The sequence below is a fragment of the Mustela lutreola genome, chromosome X, assembly GCF_030435805.1.
Source record: "Mustela lutreola isolate mMusLut2 chromosome X, mMusLut2.pri, whole genome shotgun sequence".
Lineage (NCBI taxonomy): Eukaryota > Metazoa > Chordata > Mammalia > Carnivora > Mustelidae > Mustela > Mustela lutreola.
The window spans coordinates 67138776-67160772 of NC_081308.1; the positions used below are offsets into that span (position 1 = coordinate 67138776).

General features: G+C 36.9%; 1 long non-coding RNA gene across 1 annotated transcript in view; it reads right to left on the reverse strand.

Annotated features, from left to right (window-relative positions):
- LOC131821996 (uncharacterized) overlaps nt 1-7628 on the reverse strand; it is a 57354-nt gene extending 49726 nt beyond the window's left edge. The window contains exons 1-3 of the long non-coding RNA XR_009350048.1: nt 7588-7628; nt 4471-4675; nt 1823-1952 (exon numbers count right to left, since the gene is read on the reverse strand). This is a non-coding gene — a long non-coding RNA (uncharacterized LOC131821996). The remainder of the gene's footprint in view (nt 1-1822; nt 1953-4470; nt 4676-7587) is intronic.
- Between the last annotated feature and the right edge of the window lie 14369 nt (nt 7629-21997).

A 21997-nucleotide genomic window follows, 5' to 3' on the forward strand; every position in this document is an offset into this window, starting at 1 on the left:
TAGTAATTGGGGAAATAAAAATGATGGTGCCAGTTATAGGAACAATGAATCCAGGAGAAGAAAAGGGTCTTGAAGGGAAGATGAATGAGTTTGCGATGCCATACTGAGAGATGGAACAGGCAGTTTGAAATTCTAGGCTTGGACTCAGGAAAGGTTTGGCCTAGAGATAAAAATTCAGGCAGACATCAATGACCTTCTACTTCACCTAAGTCTAAACCTTCTGGCTCCCAATACCCACCAGCAGAGGCCGTACATAAGGGATACTTGAAACTTCCTTCTCTCTACTTCTACTGCCATTCCTCCCTACTCCCCAGATTCTTCTTCCCTACAATTATCTCCAGAACATTATAGCTGAGAAGCCTCATTTGCTTGTCTATTCCAAACATCCACTGTACATGTCTAGTTTTAAGCATGATTTTTTGTATTCCCAAACACATGTCATTTGTGAGTAATAAGTGATCCATGCATATTATATTTATAGAAAGTTTCAATTGCTTTAAATATTCCTTATGCCAATGAAAAAATTCATATGCATTAGAAAAAACCTAGAAAGGAAACATAAAATGAGTGCTACAGAGTTATGGCAACCATATTTTCTGAAGCAAAAATAAGGGATTTTTTTTTATTTTATTGAAATTCAATCAGTTAACATATAGCAGCATATCATTAGTTTCAGAGGTAGAATTCAGTTATTCATCAGTTACATATAACACCCAGTGTTCATTATATGTGCCTTCCTTAATGTCCATCACCCAGTTACCCCATGCTCCCCAACCTCCCCTCCAGCAACCCTCAGTTTGTTTCCTATAGTTAAGAGTCTCTTATGGTTTGTCTATCTCTCTGATTTTCTAAGGAAAAGTGTTCTGAAATCCTTTCTGATCAAATAAGGCAGTTTAGAAGACTCAATTGGGATGGTAAAACATTACAATTACCAGGATATTTGGACTGTTTATAGGGAAAATAGGACAAGATATTTATCCTGCGAAATCTGGAAAGTACATAGAGTAAAATACTAGTAACACAATAATAAAATGCATAATTCATACTTTCTGTTTTGGTACTGTAAAATTATTTTATTATCTTATATTCCTTAACTTTCTGTTTATGATATCTGACAGTCTTGGTATTTGCTCCCTCTCTAAAGAAATTTGAGGACCCAAAATATTGAAAGTCAGAGTGAGAAAGTAACCTTGGAAATCAGTTATTCCAGCCACTTTTTTAATATTAAGAAAGTGAGGGTCACAACTAAGAGATTACTTTCCCAAGGTCACATATCAAGTCAGTGACAGAACTGGGACTAGAATCCAAGTATCTTGACCTCCAGAACATCCTTTTTACCAAATATCAAAGTTCCATTTGAGCAACAGTCTTTCTACTCTTTTTTTTTTTTTTTAATTCTCAAGAATGGCTTTATTTACATTTATGAGATGACAAAAACTCTAATTTTTTCACTTTAACTTTTAAGATTTTTTAAAGTTAAATATTTGTCTACCTATGAACTTTATGCACTATTTGTACTGAATTGGTAACAGATACCACTATCTAGATTGTTTTCTCCTTCACATCTCATCCCTAGTATTTTTCCTTGAAAATCCTGAAGGAATGGAGCCCATTGTTAACACTGCAGAACATCCAATGCCTGTTATCTCAAATGCCTGTAATCCGCAGCAGCAGTACCCTCTCCCCTCACCCAGACATCTTTCCCTCTATCAGCTAAAACACACACACACACACACACACACACACACACACACACCTGTTATAGCAGATGTCTTAGGGATAAATGGGGCATCAAGGAGAAACACAGGTGGAATTTGGATACCTGATATTCCCAGAATTGCATTCCTAGATGATTACAGGTTGAGAACTTTGTACACACCAAGACTGCTAGAATGTCAGCATGTTTCATGCTTTCCAAGCTTCTCTCAAAATTGCTGGAAGAGTCAAACTTCCTATTGAGGAACAAATATTCACCATAAGGAAAAAATTCATTGATGGTTATACCTCATTCCTTGAAATTTGTTCAACTCTTCCCTATGGTTAAGCAGGAAAATAATATTACTTTGCATCTCTTGCAAGAAGCGACTTGCCCAAAATCAAAACAACAGAACTGGAACCCATGACTTACACTGCACCTATCTAAATTCTCTTCTCTATTCCCTTTGGCCTCCTATGGCTGTCAGAAAAACCGGTGGCCAAGAATGGCTCACATGCCCTCATGCATAACTTCTTCACATGGAGCAGGCTCCTATAATCCCATTAACCGTGCAGTACACTTTAGAATTTTCCCTTCTGGGATGATGAGTTTTTGAGATTCTTGAAGAAAGGACTGTAGATAGATTGGTTTGTTTATCTACAGGGCTTAGGATGTGACCAATAAGTATATCACAAACACTCAAATAAACATATATGGAACTAAACTGAAAGAATAAGCATAATAGATTAGAACAGAAAAACGGGCCAGGACCAGAGTGTGGAGGACTTTGAATGACATTCTTGGAATCTATATTTTCCAACATAGTCTCTGACTGTGCATCTTTGTGTGTTATGTAAAACAGAACTCAACATTTGAGTATAACTCCATGACAAGGAGGAATTTTGAGAACTATTCCCCTCTTTACCTCAGTGCCTCTGTAAGTAGTATTCAGCCTTCTTTTAATATATGAAGAACTCATAATTCCTAAGCACTCACTCCAATATGTCATAAGCAATTTGATTGAAGTATTGCACACACTGTGAGCCTGAGACCAAGTGTGAGAAATTCTACACTCTAAAAAAACCATTGAGGCAGCTTAAGGCAATGGAAACTGGTGCTTTGGACTAAACCTGTCTCTTTCCATTTCTGTTTTTGGTGCCTGAATGATGTCTCTGAAGGAAAAAACAAAGAGTATGTAGCTTTAATACTCTGGAGTTAAAGAGAGAAGAAAGATTTAAAAAAGAGAGGATATGAAGCTATGTTCTAGTCTTTAATACAGGTCCCAATGAGATCTTAAAACTAACATACAAAGCACACTTTCAAATTAGCGGGATCCCACAGGCCACTATTTTCCATGATCACAACCCAAGCTTAGGATATCTGCTTTGCAGAGAAAGACAAAAAAGGATAAGAGAAAATCTTCAGAAACAAGCACAAAAAAAGTAATAAAATGGCAATAAACACATATCTATCAATAACTACTTTGAAAGTAAATACACAAAATGCTCCAATCAAAAACATAACGTGACAAAATAGATTTTAAAAACAAAACCCAACTAAACTAAAATTTTTAAAAAAAGAAATTTAAAAAATAGAAATTCAAAAGGAAAACACAGGTGTATGTATCAAAAAGTTCAGGTTAGAAGGTTATTATAGAATTTGATGTACTGGACAGCTCACTGTGATGGTAAATAGGTTAAAAAATTATCTATATAAAAAAAATGAGCCAGAATAGTGGGAACAAATTAAAAATAAAAGTTGTCCTATGGAGTAGTGGTGGTTGTTCTCTTGTCATCTTTTTTTTTTTTTTCTTTCCTGGTTGGTTTTCTGGGGGAGGATCCTGCCAAGTGGGTTTTCAGTCAATGATGTTCTCTGAGTTAAGTCCTCCCGCCTCCCTCAAGAGGGTGGGCTCTGGGGAAACTGGTTTTTTCAGGCTTTTGTTCTCTGGAGGTTTTTATGTTTGTTCACTTTCATTTTTCTCTCTCACCTTGACCGCTTTGGATAGTTTTTGTAGGTTTAGAGGAAAGCAACCTGCACCCTGACCTCCCTCGCAGAGAGAAGCCTCAGTCTGGCTGCAGAGCCCAAATAAATCCCTCCTTGGCCGCTGGCAGAACGGGTTCCCAGTCACGGTTCCTGGGGACACAGGATTTTTGCTCGTACCCAAAACCACGGCAGAGGTGGCTGTCTGGGCAGCTCCAGACTGCCAGAGAAGTTCCAAGCAATGATCACACACTGAGATTTTCCCACTGGCCCTGGCTGGGGGCTGGGAGTGCCTGGTCTTTCCTGGTTGAGAGCACCAGGCTGGTGCCTGTGCGCACCTCTCTCAGAGGAGGGCATGGGGGCGCAACTTGGACACTGATAGCACGGCAGGGTACTCGCATGGGGACTGCAAAAAGGTTGTGCTTCTGTTGGCTGACGAGGCTCCCAGCCCCTCATGGGAGCTGGGCCCCACGCGCTCTCAGGCACGCTGGTGGCTCGGGGACCAAGACCTGGTTTCTCCGCCACACTCTCTCTGGCTCTGTACCAGGGGTGGCTGTCCTGGGTCTGGGGACTTAAGCCCCATCCCTAACACCCCATTTCCTACAACCCTCCCCCCCCCCCGTGATCCTTTGTTCTTTTTGAGTGCTTTCTACTAGACTCCCAAGTTAATGCTGGTCCCCAGATGCAAGGCACTCTCGTATTGGGATATTACTTTCTAATGGGTCGCCTCTGGTGGATCCCTCTCCCTTTTGTTTATCTTCCAATATCAGTCCAACTTTCCCACTCCGCTTTACCTGCCCACTGGTGTCTTCTGCTCCGCTAGAGATCCAGACGTGTATAATTCTGATCTCAGGCTGATTTTGTGGGTGATCAGAGTTCTTTGAAAGGTAATCAGCTCACTTTAGGGTACAGGTTGAAAGGGCGCCTCCTCCTACTTCCCCGACAACTTATCTCCCCCGACTATGACGTCTTTGTGTCTTCAGTGTCCCAGCATGCTGCCTAGAAAATAGCAAGCGGTCAATGCCCTTCAATGGACGAATGGATAAAGAAGATGTGGTCCATATACACTATGGAGTATTATGCCTCCATCAGAAAGGATGAATACCCAACTTTTGTAGCAACATGAACAGGACTGGAAGAGATAATGCTGAGTGAAATAGTTCAAGCAGAGAGGGTCAATTTTCATATGGTTTCACTTATTTGTGGAGCATAACAAATAGCATGGAGGACAAGGGGAGATGGAGAGGAGAAGGGAGTTGAGGGAAATTGGAAGGGGTGGTGAACCATGAGAGACTATAGACTCTGAAAAAAATCTGAGGGTTTTGAAGGGGTGGGGAGTGGGAGGTTGGGGGAACCAGGTGGTAGGTATTAGAGAGGGCAAGGATTGCATGGAGCACTGGGTGTGGGGCAAAAACAGTGAATACTTTTACGCCGAAAAAAAAATTAATTAAAAAAAAAAAAACAAGACCCATGTATATGCTGCCTACAAGAGACCCATTATAGTTCTAAAGAACCTGAATATTGAAAATAAAAAGATGGAGGAACATCTATCATGAAAATGGATACAAATATTTACAGCGGCACTATTCATAATAGTCAAAACATGGAAAAAGCCCTAATGTCTGACGACTGATGAATGGAGAAAGCAGATGAGGTGTGTATGTATGTGTGTGTATGTATACACACATATACACACATACATATATATGTATGCCATATACATACAATGAAATATTACTCAGCCATCAAAAAGAATAAAACCTTCCCATTCGCAATGACATTGATGAAACTAGAGTGTATCAGGCTAAGCAATATAAGTCAGTCAGAGAAAGACAAATACCATATGATTTCATTCTTATGTGGAATCTAAGAAACAGGACAGATGAACATAAGGGAAGGGAAGGAGAAATAAATTGAGATAAAGAGAGGGAGGGAAGCAAACCATAAGTGACTCTTAACTCTAAGGAACAGTCTGAGGTTTCTGAAGGGGAGATGGGTGGGAGGATGGGGTAATTGGGTGATGGGCATTAGGAGGGCACTTGATGTAATGAGAATTGGGTGTTATATGCAACTGATGAATCGATAAATTTACCCTGAAACTAGTACTACACCATATGTAAACTAACTGGAATTTAAATAAAATCTTGAATGAAAAAAGCCAGAGTAGTAGTACTTACACTAAACAAAATGACTTTAAAACAAAACAAAAAAAATGTAACAAGAGACAAAGAAGGACACCATATAATAATAAAGGGGACACTCCAAGAGGAAGATATAACAATTGTAAGTATGTATGCACTCAACATAGGAGCACCCAAATACATAAACAGTTAATAACAAACACAAAGGAATTAATAATAATACAATAAAAGCAGAGGACTTTAACACCTCACATCAATGGACAGATCATTTAAACAGAACATCAAAAAGGAAACCATCACTTTGAATGACACAATAAAAGAGGTAGGATTTAGGAAATGTATTCAGAACATTTCATCCTAAAACATCAGAATACACATTCTTTTCAAGTCCACATGGAACATTCTTCAGAACAGAGCACATATTACCCCACAAAACAAACCTAAACAATTTCAAGACCAAATCATACTATGCATATTTTCTTACCACAATAATATGAAACTAGAAATCAACTACAAGAAAAAATCTGAAATGATCACAAATACATGGAGATTAAACAACATACCACTAAACAATGAATAGGTCAACAGATAATCAAAGAAGAAATTTAAAAGTACATGGAAAGAAATAAAAATGAAAGCACAACAGCCCAAAACCTTTAGGATGCAGCAAAGTGGTTATAAGAAGTAAGTTAGCAATACAGGCTTTCAAGAAGCAAGAAAAATCTCAATTAAATAACCCAATGTTATACCTTAAGGGGCTAGAAAAAAGAACAAACAAAACCTAAAGCCAGCAGAAATAAGGAAATAATAAAGATTAGAGCAGAAATAAATGATATAGAAGCTTTAAAAAATGATAAAACAGATCAATGAAACCAGGAGGTTTTTTTTGAATCAATAAAATTGCCAAAATTCTAGCTAGACTTATAAAGAAAAAAGAAAGAAAGGACTCAAAATCACAAATGAGAGAAGAGAAGTAACAACCAATACCACAGAAATACAAGTGAACATAAGAGAACATTATGGAAAACTACATGCTAACAAACTGGAAAACTTAGAAGAAATGAATAAATTCCTAGGAACATAAAAACTATCAAAAGTGAAACAAGAAGAAATAGAAAAGTTGAAAAGACTGGTAAACAGCAAGCAAATTGACCCAGTAATAAAAAAATAAAACTCCCAATAAACAAAAGTCCAGGACCAGATAGTTTCACAGGTGAATTCTACTAAACATTTAAAGGGAAGTTAATACCCATTCTTCTCAAACTGCTCCAAAATAATAGGAAAGGGAAGGAAACACCCAAATTCATTCTGAGGCCAGCATTACCCTGATACCAGAACCAAATAAAGACACCACTGAAAAAGAGACCATAGTTCAATATCCCTGATGAACATAGATGCAAAAATTCTCAATAAATTACTAGCAAGCTGAATTCAACAATACATTTAAAAAGTCATTCACCACAATCAAGTGGGATTTATTCCTGGGTCACAAAAGTGATTCAGTATTTTCAAATCAATCAATTGTGATATGTCACATTAATAAGAGAAGGGATAAGAAAAATATGATCATTTCAACAGATGGAGAAAAAAAGCATTACAAAGGTCAATATCCATTCATGACAAAAACTGTCAACAAAATGGCTTAGAGGGAGTGTATCTCAACATAATAAAAACCATCTATGAAAAATCGACAGCTAACATTATTCTTAATGGGGAAAAAGTGACAGCTTTACCCCTAAGGTCAGGAACAAGACAAGAATGTCTACTCACCATTTTTACTCATCATAGAACTGGAAGTCTTAGTCAGAAAACAAAAGGAAAGAAAAAGAATTAAAATCAGTAAAAGGAAGTAAAACTCTCTCTGCAGATAATATAATACTATTTATAGAAAATCCAAAAGACTCCAAGAAAAAACTGCTAGAACTGATAAATTCAGTAAACTTGTAGAATACAAAATCAAAGTACAGAAATATGTTGAATTTCTACACACAATAATGAAGCAGCAGGAAGAGAAATTAAGAAAACAACCCCATTTACAATTGCACCAAAAATAATAAAATAGCTAGGAAAAAAACTTACCAAAGAGGTGAAAGACCCATATTCTGAGAAGTATAAAACACTGATGAAAGAAATTGAAGCTGACACAAATAAATGGAAAGACATTCCATGCTCATAGATTGGAAGAATAAATATTGTTAAAATGCTATGCTACCCAAAGCAATTGACACACTTAATGCAATCCCTATCAAAATACCAATAGTATTTTTCATAAAACTAGAGCAAACAATCCTAAAATTTGTATGGAACAACAAAAGACCCTGAATTGCCAAAGCAATCTTGAAAATGAAAAGCAAAGCTGGAGGGACCATAATTCTGGACTTCAAGTTATATTACAAAACTGCAGTGATCAAGGAAGTATGGCACTGGCACAAAAATAAACACATTGATTAGTAGAAGAGAATAGAAAATTCAGAAGTGAATCGACAATTTTATAGTCAACTAATCTTTGACAAAGCAGGAAAGAACATTCAATGGGTAAAAGTCTCTTCAGCAAATGGTGTGGGAAAACTGGACAAAATCATACAAAATATAGCTGGGTCATTTTCATACACCATACACAAAAATAAGTTCAAAAAGGATGAAAGACATAAATATGGGACCTGAAATCATAAAAATTCCTAGAGCAGAGTACAGACAGTAAACTCTTTGACATCAGCTAGTTAGGACAACAACGTGTGAATTTGGAGTGATACAATTCAGTCCATAACAGTATTTTTTTTTTAAGATTTTAGTTATTTGTCAGAGAGAGGGAAAGAGAGCGAGCACAGGCAGACAGAATGGCAGGCAGAGGCAGAGGGAGAAGCAGGCTCCCTGCTGAGCAAGGAGCCCAATGTGGGACTCGATCCCAGGACGCTGGGATCATGACCTGAGGCGAAGGCAGCTGCTTAACCAACTGAGCCACCCAGGCGTCCCCAGTCCATAACAGTATTAACCATACTTTACTAAAGAAGAAACTGAGGCTCAAAGAAGTTTTGTGATTTATACACACTTATAAGTATATAAGCCAAGACTGGAACTCTAGTCTTGTGTCCTTTCTACTATATTATGCTGCATTATGGGATTCATTTTTTTAAAGATTTTATTTATTTGACAGGGATCACAAGTAGGCAGAGAGGTAGGCAGAGAGAGAGAGAGAGAGGAGGAAGCAGGCTCCCTGCTGAGCAGAGAGCCCAATTCAGGGCTCTATCCCAGGACCCTGAGATCATGATCTGAGCCAAAGGCAGAGGCTTTAACCCACTGAGCCACCCAGGTGCCCCGCATTATGGGATTCATTAAGAAATATTCTTTCTGCTTTTATTTTCTGGAGAGATTATACAGAATTGATACATGTTTTATTTATGTATGCATGTATGTATGTATGTACAATTAGCCAACATATAGTACATTGTTCATTTTTGATGTGGTGTTCAATGATTCATTAGTTGCATATATATTCTTTTTAAAATATTTGGTAGAATTCACCAATGTACTCATCTGTGTCTGGTACTTTCTGTTTTGGAAGAATATTATTGATTTAATTTCATTACCAAAAACAGGCTTATTTACATTCTCTCTCCCTGTCTGAGCTTTGGTAGATTGTATTCTTCAAGGAATAGGTTCATCTTATCTATATTATCAAATTTGTGGTCACATAGTTTTTGTGTTTTCTGTTCATAATATTCTTTTATTATCTTTTAAATATTGTGATTAGTAGTGATGGTAGCTCTTTCATTTCAAGTATTAGTAATTTGTGTCTTTTCTTAGCCTGGTTAGGGGTTTATCAAACTTATTAATTTTTTTCAAAGAAATAGCTTTTAGTTTTGTTAATTTTCCCTACTAATTTCTCATTTTCAATTTCATTGATTCCTGTAATAATTTCTATTACTTCCTTTCTTCTGCTTACTTTGAATTTAATTTGCTCTTTTCCTAGTTTCCTAAGGTGGAAGCTTAGATTATTGATTTTAGATCTTTCTTCTTTTCTAATATATGAATTCACTACTATAAATTTTCCTCTAAGTGCTCTTTGCTGCATACCACAAATTTTGATTTTATACTTTTTCATTTAATGTGAAATATTTAAAAAATGTTCATGAAACTTCTTCCATAGTCTATGTGTTATGAATAAGCGTGTTAATAGTCAAGTATTGTGGGCTTTTCCAACCATTTTTCTGTTATTGATTTTTATTTTTTTATATTTTATTTATTTATTTGACAGAGAGACACAGTGAGAGAGGGAACACAAGAAGGGGGAATGGGAGAGAGAGCATCAGGCCCCCCGCCGAGCAGGGAGCCTGATGTGGGGCTAGATCCCAGAACCCTGGGATCATGACCCAAGTGCAAGGCAGACACTTAATGAATAAACCACCCAGGTTGTTGATTTTTAGTTTAATTCCATTGAGATCTAAGAACATAAATTTTTATTTCTGTTCTTGGAAAAATTTGTTAAGGTTTGTTTTATGACCCACAGTATGGGTTTATCTTGGTGAATATTCTGCATGATCCAGAGAAGAATGCACATTCTGCTGTTGTTGGATAAAGTATTCTGTAAAATACTTATAGAATTTGGTAATCCTGTTGATAGACGGTGCTGTTCAATTCAACTCTGTCCTTACTGATTTTCTGCCTGTTGGATCCATCACATAAGATAAGAAATCTCCAACTATAATAGTGGGCTCATCTTTTTTTCCTTGCAGTTCTATAAGTTTTTGCCTCATGTATTTTGATGCTTTGTTGTTAGATGCATACATATTAGGGACTTTTATGTGTTCTTGGAGTATTGATCTTTACCATTACATAATGCCCTTGTTTATCTTTGATAATTTCCATTACTTTGAAGTCATCTTTGTCTTTTATTATTTTATTTTTTTATTTTTATTTTTTTTTTAAAGATTTTATTTATTTATTTATTTGACAGAGAGAAATCACAAGTAGATGGAGAGGCAGGCAGAGAGAGAGAGAGAGGAGGAAGCAGGCTCCCTGCTGAGCAGAGAGCCCGATGCGGGACTCGATCCCAGGACCCTGAGATCATGACCTGAGCCGAAGGCAGCGGCTTAACCCACTGAGCCACCCAGGCGCCCTGTCTTTTATTATTTTAATAAATATATTTTATTATTATAATTCTTTCAGAATTCTTTTATGTTAGCACAGTATATCTATCTCTATTCCTTTACTTTTATCTATCTTTGTCTTTATATTTAAAGTGAGTGTCCTCTAAACAACATAGAGTTGAGCCTTTTTTTTTAAAGATTTTATTTATTGATTTGACAGAGACACAGCAAGAGAGGGAACACAGGAAGAGGGAGTGGGAAAGGCAAGCTTTCTGCTGAGCAGGGAGGCCAATGTGTGGCTAGATCCTAGGACCCTGGGATCATGACCTGAGCCAAAAGCAGATGCTTAAAAACTGAGCCACCCAGGTGCCCTGAGCCTTTTTTTAATCCACTCTAAAAGACTAAAATCTTTTTAAATTTGTCTAAAGTTGACACACAATGATACATTAATTTTATTATTTTATTATTATTATTTATTATTATTTATTATTTTATTATTAACTTCCCTATACTTCATTCTATGCTTACCACCAGTGTAGCTACCATCTGTCACCATACAATACTCTTAGAATATTATTGACTATATTCCCTATGCTGTGCTTTTTGTTTCATGACTTATTGATGCCACAACTGGAAGCTTGTATCTCCCACTCCCTTTCAGCCATTTTGCCTGTTCCTCCCTTCCCTCTACAATAATCAGTTTATTCTCTCTACTTATGGGTCTGATTCTGCTTTTTGTTTATTCTTTTGTATTATTTTTTTAGAGTTACATATAAGTGAAATCATACAGTATTTTCTTTCTCTGTCTTACTTATTTTACTTAGCATAATACCCTCTAGGTACATACATGTTATTGCAAATGGCAAGATCTTATCCCTTTTATGGCTGCATAATATTCAGTTATATAAATACCACATCTTTTTTATCTATTCATCTGTCAATGGACACTTAGGTTGTTTCCATATCTTGGCTATTGTAAATAATGCTGCAACAAATATAGGGGGTAGATATATATTTTTCAACTAGTGTTAGGACTGTCTTTTAATTGGGTTATTTAGACCACTAACATATAAAGTGATTATGATATAGTTGGCTTAATATCTACCCATATTTTTACTGCTTTCACTGTGTTGCCTTTGTTATTTGTTTCTTTTTTTTGTCATTCTATTTCTGCCTTCTCTGCTTTTAAATATTTTATATGATTTCATTTTCTCTCCACCTAGCATATCAGTTGTATTTTTTTTACTTTTTCTAATAGTAGCCCTAGAATTTGCAATTTATATTTACAACTAATCCTAGTACACCAAGTACATCCAAGTACAATGAATATAACATTGTGTGCCAACTAAAATTAAAATATATATATTAAAAAATACACACCCTCCAAAAAACCCACAAATAATGTCATACCACTTCACAGGTAGTAAAACACCTTATAACAGAGCATTACCAATTCATTCTCCCTATATTTTATAACATTGGTGTCATTCATTTCACTTATGCATAAGCTATAACTATCAAATACATTATTACTTTATTACTTTGAATAGTTATGTATCACATAAAATAAAAATAATATATTTAATTTTACCTCCATTTATTCATTCTCTAATGATCTTTCTTAATGTAGATCCAAGCTTTTGACCTATATCATTCTCCTTATTTCTGAAGAACTTTTGAGCATATATACTGGTGATAAATTCTCTCAACTTCTGTCTAAGAAAGGCTTTATTTCTCTTAAACTTTTGAGGTATAATTTCTCTGAATACAGAATTCTAGGTTCACGGGCTTTATCTTTCAATACTTGAAATATTTCATTCTACTCTTCTTGTTAGCATAGTTTTTGAAGAGAAATCTGATGTAATTCTTACCCTCTGTCCTCTATAGATAAGGTGTTTTGTTCATCAGGCTTTTTTCAAGATTTTCCTATGCCTTTGATTTTCTCCAGTTTGATTATGATATGCCTAGGAATATATTTTTGGTATTTGCCTTGTTTGGTCTTCTGTGAGATTCCTGCATCTCTAGATTAATGTATTTCATTAGTTTTAGAAAAATTTGTAGTCATTATTACTTTGAATATTTCTTCTGCTCCTTTCTTTCTCCTTCTAGTATTTGCATTGTGTATGTTACAACTTTTGCAATTGTCCCACGGGTTGCATATTCTGTTCTGCCCTTTTCATTCTTTTTTCTGTTTGCATTTTATTCTTAGAAGTTCCTATTGACAATCCTTCAAGTTCACTGATTCTTTCTTCAGCTGTGTCCAGTCTATTGTTTTTGATGTGTCTATCAAATGTAATTCTGTATTTGTTTTTTATTTCTAGCATTTCCTTTTGATTCTTTAAGAAAGAGTTTCCATTTATTTGCTCAAATTACCCATCTGTTCTTGCATGATGTCCATTTTTTCCATCAGAGCCCTTATTATATTAATATAGTTGCTTTATATTCTCAGTCTGATAATTCCAACATCTCTGCTGTATTTGAGTCTGATTCTGGTGCTTGCTCTGTCACTTCAAACTGTATTTTTTTTTTTTGTCTTTTAGTATGTCTTTTATTTTTTTACTAGTAGCCAGACATGATTTACTTAGTAAAAGGAACTGAGGTAAATAGGCCTTTACTGTGAAGTTTTATGTTTATATGCTAGGTGTTTTACTGTGTTTACTATTTGCTTTAGCTGTAGATGTCAGAAACCATTTTTTCTGGTGCACTTGTTTTTTTTTTTTTTGTTTGTTTGTTTGTTTTGTTTTGCTCTCTCTCTCCTGTTAAGACTTCTTTTTTAATAAAGATTTTTAAAAATTTATTTATTTGACAGGGGTGAGAGGGAGAGGCAGGCAGAAGGAGAGGGAGAAGGAGACTCCCCACTGAGCAGAGACCCTAACATGGGACTCAATTCCAGGACCCTGGGTTCATGAACTGAGCTGAAGGCAGATGCTTAACTGACTGAGCCACCCAGGTGCCCTGAGACTTCTTAAGTAATATCTGAGACACACAGTTCTTTCAGCTGAATTTCTCTGTTATAATACAGAAGCACTCTTGAAGTAATGATGAGGTGTGGGGAGAAGGGAAGCATTCTATAGTCCTATGATTAAGGCTCAGTCTTTTAGTGAGCCTACATTACTAGGCCATGATCTTCACAAGTGCTTCTCAGTTTTTATCCCCTTGGGTGAGACAGAAAGCCTAGAGGGGGTTGGAGTTTGGTATTTCCTTTCCCTGGGACATTTTGGCTCTGGTAAAATCCCAGTCAGTTAGGCTTTGATAGAATAGTTTCCTTTGAGGGCAGGCCTTTTTAAAAAGAACAGAATTTTCTGGGCATAGTTCAAAATGGTTATTCTCCCCCTTCCTCTGCTGGATGCACAAGGGGATTATTATTATTATTATTATTATTATTATTATTATATCTTCACTGTGAAAATTCAGTAGGGAATCTAGAGATAAAACTCGTGAAAATGTGGGGGCTCCCCTAAAACTTGTCCCCTCTGGAGTTTTTAACTAACAAGCTTGTCCACACTGAGCCTCCAACAATGTGCCAACTACAGTTTGTTTTCCTAACTCATTATCACTACCAGGGGCACTTTCTGCTCCTGGGATTCTGCTCTAATAAATTGTGTTCTGTTTTCCCCTGTCTGACTATCCAACTGGGGGTGGGTAAGCAGTTTTCTTGAGATCTCAATTCTCTAGCGCATGTAAGAAGGGTCAATGATGTTTAGTTTATTCCTTTTTTATTGTTATTAGAACAGGAGTGATGACTTCTAAGCCAGAGGAGAAACCAGAAGTTTCATGTTGTCTCTACATATAAGTCTTATTTTTCCAGTTCCAGCCACTTTTAGCTCTGGGCTCTTTAGTTTTTACTTGGAGTCTCTAGTCCCAGGAAACCCTCAAGCTTATCCTGCTTAGTTTCAAACCCCCTCCACTCCATATCTCACCCCTTTTCAGATCAAAACTGTCCAGGCTTCACCATCAATATCTATTTCTTACTAGAAGCTATAATTAAAAGATTTACTCTCCTGGGCATTTACCCAAAGAAAATGAAAACACAAAATCAAAAAGATATACACAGCCCTGTGTTTATTGAAGCATGATTTACAATACTCAATTAGGGAAGGAACCCAAATATCAATTGATAAATGAATAAATATAGATGATGTGAAATATATATTCAATGAAATATTACTCAGCCATAAAAAGGAATGAAATCTTGACATTTGCAACAACATGGATGTATCTAGATGGTATAATGCTAAATGAAATAAGTTACAGACAAATACCATACAATTAACCCCATATGGGGGAACTTAAGTAAAAAATAAACAAATTAAAAAGAAAAACAAACAAGAGAAAAGACTTCAATATACAAAATAAACTGATGGTTGCCAGAGTGAAGGTAGGTGGGAATGGGTGAAATAGATAAAGGGGATTAAGAGTACACTTAGCTTGATGAGCACCAAGAAATGTATAGAATAGTTGCATCATTATATTTTATACCTGAAAGAAAAAAATTGTGTTGCTCCATTACTAGTTTTGTTTCTGGTCCACTACTTAGCTATTTCTGTGTACTAGTTCAAAGACCTTGTTTATGTATATTTTTGTATTCCTTATAAATTTTGGCACATAGTATGTATGGTACAAATAGGAATTTTTTTAGGGTTTTTTTGAATGACTAGGGAAAATGTAATATTGTGTATGATCAATTCCATGTGTTTGAAGACAGCCTTATGTTTGGAAATAATCAAGAAAGGCTTCATGATGGAGGCTGAAATTAAATCATGCCCTAAAGAATGAATAGGATTTATAATGATTGAGAGGAGAATGAAATGGCATTTCAAATTTTGAGCACAACATGAGCAAAAGTATAGAGACAGGATAAGAATAAACATCTTCTTCTGAGGGACATATTCTGTTTGCTGTTAAGAAGAGCTGTTATTGAGATAGCTTGGGTGACTTGAAAGTTTTGAAAATATTAACATTCTTCAGAGTTGATTAAGGATGGAGAAATTATACCCAGCTTGGAAGATACTGACTGAGTCAATGATCAAAGCCTTATTACAAACTACTTACTAGTTAATCATTGCTGCTCTGGTTTAAAATATTTTCTGTGATATTGGAAGATCTCAATTTCCTATGTGGACCCAGGTAGAGGCATATATATAGCATAATTTGCTAGCTGAAGTTCAAAGAGATAAAGCAATTTCTTCAGTAAGGTGTAGAGCCAGGATTTAAACCCAGATCCAACTTTAAAGAGATCATAATGTTTAAATAACACTGTGTTTTGTCCAAGTAAGAGAAGTGCAACAATGGAATGGGCTGCCTTGTAAGTGAGTACACCTTAAACTCCAAGTGTGTAATCAGAGGCTGGATAACTATGAGAAAGGAATTTCAGAGAGGTAATTAAAACTTAGAAGTTAAGGAATGGGGTGTCCTTTCTGCTTAACTATTAAAGATCTGGCAGGCGTTAAGATGGTAGTGGAGTAGGGGGACCTTAAGCTTTCCAAATCCCTCAAACACAGCTAGATAAATGTCAAATCATTTGGAACATCCAAGAAATCAATCTGAAGACTGAAAGGACGTAACTACACATATACAAGTAGAAAAACAACCACCTTGTGGAAGATAGAACTGTGGAGAGTTAATTTGAGGGAGAAAAGGACTGCAGCTGCTGTGAAGGGGAGAGAGTCCTGATCATGGAAAGAGGAGTGAGAGACAGAGAGAGAGCATGAAGCAGCAGGCAGGGGAGTGCACAAGAAAAATTCTTTAAAACCACTGACTGAGGAAAGGAGAGGAGCTGACTACTGGAAGTTATTTTAAGCAGCAGACCACAAAATCTGAAGTTTTAGAAGTCCATACCACGACTGGGGTCATCCCTGGCAGGCTTAGCAGTGCTACTACAGGGAAGAAGGACAGATACTTGGGAGCGAGCAGCATGGTCGGAGGATCTTCTGGGTTGCACATCGAGAAACAGTTCCCCTTCTTGGAGTGCATTTGTGAGTGGTGGAACAGCCTCTCTGGGGACAAAAGAACAGGCTGCCTCTTCCCTAGTGTAAGGGGACAAAAGACACAAGCTGAGGGCAGCAAACCTCAGTGCCTTTTTGTTCCACTTTTAAACTCTGAACCACTGGACAGTCATGTGACTGCTTTTCTGAGACAAAGCAGCAAGTGGCAAAAGCACAATGAGGCCTTCACTCAGAGGATCAGGACTGGTCCATGCTGCATTGGTCCCTAAAATTTGGTTTTGAAACCCAGCTGTGTCTGAGATAAAACATAGTATTGGGCCACCTCACAGGTAGACAGCTTGGACACAAACAGGGTGAAGGCAGGAACTTGACAGAAGCCAAGTACAAAAGAAGGGTGATTATTTACTATTCTTTTTTTTATTTCTTTTTATAAATTTTTTATTTTTTATAAACATATATTTTTATCCCCAGGGGTACAGGTCTGTGAATCGCCAGGTTTACACACTTCACAGCACTCACCAAAGCACATACCCTCCCCAATGTCCATAACCCCACCCCCCTTCTCTCAACCCCCCTCCCTCCAGCAACCCTCAGCTTGTTTTGTGAGATTAAGAGTCACTTATGGTTTGTCTCCCTCCCATTCCCATCTTGTTTCATTTATTCTTCTCCTACCCACTTAAGCCCCCATGTTGCATCACCACTTCCTCATATCAGGGAGATCATATGATAGTTGTCTTTCTCTGCTTGACTTATTTCGCTAAGCATGATATGCTCTAGTTCCATCCATGTTGTCGCAAATGGCAAGATTTCATTTCTTTTGATGGCTGCATAGTATTCCATTGTGTATATATACCACATCTTCTTGATCCATTCATCTGTTGATGGACATCTAGGTTCTTTCCATAGTTTGGCTATTGTGGACATTGCTGCTATAAACATTCAGGTGCACGTGCCCCTTCGGATCACTACGTTTGTATCTTTAGGGTAAATACCCAGTAGTGCAATTGCTGGGTCATGGGGCAGTTCTATTTTCAACATTTTGAGGAACCTCCATGCTGTTTTCCAGAGTGGTTGCACCAGCTTGCATTGTGTAGGGGGGTTCCCCTTTCTCCGCATCCTCGCCAGCATCTGTCATTTCCTGACTTGTTGATTTTAGCCATTCTGACTGGTGTGAGGTGATATCTCATTGTGGGTTTGATTTGTATTTCCCTGATGCCGAGTGATATGGAGCACTTTTTCATGTGTCTGTTGGCCATCTGGATGTCTTCTTTGCAAAAATGTCTGTTCATGTCCTCTGCCCATTTCTTGATTGGAGATTATTTACTATTCTGTGAGGACTTCCTGAAGAGTGTTGTGCCTGAACTCCCCAATCCAGGGATGAGATAGCTTAGCAAAGCCACTTTCGCCTCTGCCCACCAGCAATGACCAAATTCAGCACAATACAGTGCCCCCAATTGGAGGCTGGAGCCCCTTACAACAAGCACCACCCCCCTGTGCCCTGCAGGTGCATGTCCACTAGGGCAATTCCTCCTGAGAAATCAGTGCCACAGACCCCTCCCCGAGAACACCAGCACAAACCCCCAACATGCATCAAGTCTTCCCATCATAGAGTGCTGCAAAGCTTCAGTTCTATGGGAAATAAGATCTAGCATCTATCTCTCTCTCTTTTTTGATCTAGCTTCTTTTACAAGCAGACCAAATCACACTTAGTTAAAACTTGCCACACAGTGGACAACATCCAAACACCCCCCACCCCACTGCAGGCCAGTAGAAACTCTGCAGAGGGCTGATCTGAGGGTAGGAGCAGCCAAAAAACAATAGCAGACTACATATAGGAGCCCCCTCCCTTTTTTACCCTCTTCTTAATATAGCCATTACTCACAGAAGCAGGAATATAACATGTTTTCCTAACAATCTCTCTCTCTCACACACACACACAACAGTGACCTGGAACAAATGACAAGTTGGAGGAATACACCCCAAAAGAAATAACAGGGAGAAGTCATGGCCAGGGATTTAATCAATACAGATATAAGTAAGATGTCTGAAACAGATTATAGAACAATTATAAGGATACTAACTGGGCTTGGAAAAAGCATAGTGAACATTAGAGAATCCCTTACTTCTCTAGTAAGTAAAAGTACTAAAAACCAGCAAAAAGAAAATTAAAAATGCTATAGCTGGGATTTCCATCTGGAAATCCAACTGGATGTCCTAACAACAAGGATGGAAGAAGTAAAGGAACTAACTAGTGATATAGAAAATAAAGTTATGGCAAATAATGAAGCTGAAAAGAAGAAGGAAAGAAAGAATAAAGACTTAGGGAACTCAATGGCTCCTTAAAGTGTCATAACATTCTTTTTATAGAAGTCCCAGAAGAAGAAAAGAGAGAGAAAAAAGCAGAAGATTTATGTGAGCAAATTGTAGCTAAAAACTTCACTAATCTGGGTAGGACACAACATTGAAATCCAAGAAAGACAGAGAACTTCCATTAAATTCAACAAAAGCCAACCAATCACCACCAAGACATATCATAGTCAAATACACAAAATACACACACAAGGAAAGAATCCTGAAAGCAACAAGGGAAAAAAAGTCTTAACCCACAAGGGAAGACAGACCAGGTTAACAGCAGATCTGTCCAAAGAAACTTGGATCAAAAGAAAGAAACATGATATATTCAATGTGTCAAATGGGAAAAATATGCAGGCAAGAATACTCTTTCCAGCAAGGCTATCATTCAGAATAGGAGGAGAGATAAGGAGTTTCCCAAACAAAAACTAAAGGAGTTCATGACCGCTAAATCAGCACTGCAAGAAATATTAAAAGATACACTTTGAATGGGGAAAAAAGACCAAAAGCAACAAAGACAAGAGAGGATATCACTAGAAATAGCAACTTTACAAATAATGCAATGGCACTAAATCCATGTCTTTCAAAAATCATTCTGAAAGTAAATGGACTAAAGGCTCCAATCAAAAGACATAGGGTATTGATGATACTGAGGTATGTGCCCTCTATCCCTACGCTTTGAAGAGTTTTGATCTAGAAAGGATGTTATACTTTGTCAAATACTTTTTCAGATTCTACTGAAAGTAGCATATAGTTCTTGTTCTTTATTAATGTATTGTATCATATTGATTGATTTGCAGATGTTGAACCAACCTTGCAGCCCAGGAATAATTCCCACTTGGTCATGGTGAATAATCCTTTTAAAGCACTGTTGGTTCCTATTGGCTAGTATTTTGGTGAGAATCTTCGCATCTGTTCATCAAGGATATTGGTCTGTAATTCTCCTTTTTGATCTTTTTTATTGAAGAGGCTGTCTTTTTTCCATTGGACATTCTTCCCTGCTTTGTCGAAGATTAGTTGACCATGGAGTTGAGGGTCTATTTCTGGGCTCTCTATTCTGTTCCATTGATCTATGTGTCTGTTTTTGTGCCAGTACCATGCTGTCTTGATGATGACAGCTTTTTAATAGAGCTTGAAGTGTGGAATTGTGATGCCACCAACCTTGGCTTTCTTTTTCAATATTCCTTTGGATATTCGTCGTCTTTTCTGGTTCCATATAAATTTTAGGATTAATTGTTCCATTTCTTAAAATAAGATGGATGTTACTTTGATAGGAATTGCATTAAATGTGTAGATTGCTTTACGTAGCATAGACATTTTTACAATATTTATTCTTCCAATCCAGGAGCATGGAACATGTTTCCATTTCTTTGTGTCTTCCTCAATTTCTTTCATGAGTACTTTATAGTTTTCTGAGTATAGATTTTTGGTCTTTGGTTAGGTTTATCCCTAGGTATCTTATGGTTTGGTGTTTAAGTATAAATGGGATTAACTCCTTAATTTCTCTTTCTTCTGTCTTGTTGTTGGTGTAGAGAAATGCAACTGATTTCTGTGCATTGATTTTATATCCTGACACTTTACTGAATTCCTGTACAAGTTCTAGCAGTTTTGGAGTGGAGTCTTTTGAGTTTTCCACGTATAGTATCATGTCATTGGTGAAGAGTGATAGTTTGACTTCTTCTTTGCTGATTTGGATGCCTTTAATTTCCTTTTGTTGTCTGATTGCTGAGGGTAGGACTTCTAGTACTATTTTGAATAGCAGTGGTGATAATGGACATCCCTGCTGTGTTCCTGACCTTAGCGGAAAGGCTTTCAGTTTTTCTCCATTGAGAATGATATTTGTGGTGGGTTTTTCATAAATGGCTTTGATAATATTGAGGTATGTGCCCTCTATGCCTACACTTTGAAGAGTTTTGATCAGGAAGGGATGCTGCAGTTTTGTCAAATGTTTTTTCAGCATCTATTGAGAGTATCATATGTTTCTTGTTCTTTCTTTTATTAATGTGTTATATCACATTGATTGATTTGTGGATGTTGAACTAACATTGCAGCCCTGGAATAAATACCACTTGGTCGTGGTGAATAATCCTTTTAATGTACTGTTGAATCCTACTGGCTATTATTTTGGTGAGAATTTTCGCATCTGTGTTCATCAAGGATATTGGTTTATAGCTCTCTTTTTTGATGGGATCCTTGTCTGGTTTTGGGATCAAGTAATGCTGGCCTCATAAAATGAGTTTGGAAGTTTTCCTTCCATTTATATTTTTTGGAAGAGTTTCAGGAGAATAAGTATTGATTCTTCTTTAAATGTTTGGTAGAATTCCCCTGGGAAGCTGTCTGGCCCTGGGCTCCTGTTTGTTGGGAGATTTTTGATGACTGCTTCAATCTCTTTACAGGCTATGGGTCTGTTCAGGTTTTCTATTTCTTCCTAGTTCTGTTTTGGTAGTCTATTATTCTCTAGTAATGCATCCATTTCTTCCAGATTGTCAAATTTACTGGTGTATAGCTGCTCATAATATGTTCTTATAATTGTTTGTATTTCTTTGGTGTCTTTTGTGATCTCTTCTCTTTCATTCATGATTATACTTATTTGGGTCTTTTTCTTTTCTTTTTGATAAGTCTGGCCAGGGGTTTATCAGTCTTATTAATTCTTCAAAGAACGAGCACCTAGGTTCATTGATCTGTTCTACTGTTGTTTTGGTTTCTATTTCATTGATTTCTGCTCTGATCTTTATTATTTCTCTTCTCCTGTTGGGTTTAGGCTTTATTTGCTGTCCTTTGTCCAGCTCCTCTAAG